This window comes from Sinocyclocheilus rhinocerous, unplaced genomic scaffold (genome assembly GCF_001515625.1).
Source record: "Sinocyclocheilus rhinocerous isolate Xijiao unplaced genomic scaffold, SAMN03320098_v1.1 scaffold15656, whole genome shotgun sequence".
Taxonomy (NCBI): Eukaryota; Metazoa; Chordata; class Actinopteri; order Cypriniformes; family Cyprinidae; genus Sinocyclocheilus; species Sinocyclocheilus rhinocerous.
In genome coordinates this window covers 8047-9433 of record NW_015659092.1, presented here as the reverse complement: position 1 = coordinate 9433, position 1387 = coordinate 8047, and the positions used below count along the sequence as shown (strand labels likewise).

The following is a 1387-nucleotide window of genomic DNA, read 5'->3' as shown; positions in this document are numbered from 1 at the left end:
TAGTAGTGGTTTTGTTTTTCAGATGAATATAATGCAGGTGTTATACTTTAGTAGAGAGGAGGAAGTTCTAGCTCTGCAGTGACATTGTGGTAACAGAGCAGTTACACTGTAGCACAAACAACACACAAGCAGCCAATCAAAGACAAACTTCAGTCAAAACCACGCCTTCTCCATTTTGGCATGTCTCCTATTCTTAGAATTGAAGCCCTTTGCTGTTCGCAGAGTATCAGAGTCTGAGTATTATTTTGTTTTTCGCAGAATATCAGAAACTTTCAGTTCTCGGAATTGAAGCCCTTTGCAGCTTAATGCACACCTTCTCATTATATAAAAATCCCCTTGAAGCTCAGACGGCACAACATTAGCAGGGATCTCAGAGTTGTGATGGACGTTTCTTCTCTTCAGCTCAACACAAGGTTATTAAAACCATCATATTTCATTTTTTGTTAAGAGTTCTTATTATTCATTATTTAAGCTATTACAGTGGTGAAACAGAAATGTCAAAAAATACAACTTGGCAAAGATAGTAGTAAGAATATTTTTTACTGAACAAGAGTTTTGCATTCCATGTTTTGCATGCAAGAAAGTACAGTATCTGTATTGTTTTGATTGCCATGCAATGTTCATCTTTTTCTGTAAATGACAGAATGATGATTTTTGGGTGAACTGGGTAGACTGTGGGGAAAACGCCTCTCTTAAGGACTCTTTTTCTTTCTTTTTTTTGTCTGTGGAACAGAACAAAAGTTAAATGTGTCCAGAATAGTTATCATAGATTTAGTGACAATGATATCATTTATAAACCAAGTATGAAAAATGTCCAGAGTTTTCATGTTATTAGATTTTTAACAAAAATTTAATTTGTTCTAAGCGTTTTGCCCCAAAGGTGGAGTAAAATGCCCCTCAGTCTGACAAAGCAATTTGCATGATAGATTTACAGCAAAATCAGAGTACAGGCAGTTTGAGATTAAAATAATTTTTTATACTTCTACATCACCCTTGTCAACATAGTCCATAGTTACAAAAATGTATCTTGATTTTATCTAGTGGATATTTTGGGGAAAACAGTAGGGGGCGTTTTACCTCACTCTGCCATACAGCTGAGCAAAGACTGTGCTTTAAAGGGGTCATATGATGCTGCTAAAAAGAACATTATTTGGTGTATTTGGTGTAATGAAATGTGTTTATGTGGTTTAAGGTTAAAAAAAACCACATTATTTTCCACATACTGTACATTATTGTTTCTCCTCTATGCCCCGCCTTTCTGAAACGCGTCGATTTTTACAAAGCTCATCGGTCTGAAAAAGCGAGGTGTGCTGTGATTGGCCAGCTGACCCAGTGCATTGTGATTGGCCGAACACCGCAAGCACTCGTCGGAAATGTAACGCCCCTT

General features: G+C 36.8%; 1 long non-coding RNA gene across 1 annotated transcript in view; it reads right to left on the bottom strand.

Annotated features, from left to right (window-relative positions):
• Positions 1–532: 532 nt before the first annotated feature.
• LOC107723316 (uncharacterized) overlaps positions 533–1387 on the bottom strand; it is a 6286-nt gene continuing 5431 nt past the window's right edge. The window contains exon 3 of the long non-coding RNA XR_001637913.1: positions 533–722. This is a non-coding gene — a long non-coding RNA (uncharacterized LOC107723316). The remainder of the gene's footprint in view (positions 723–1387) is intronic.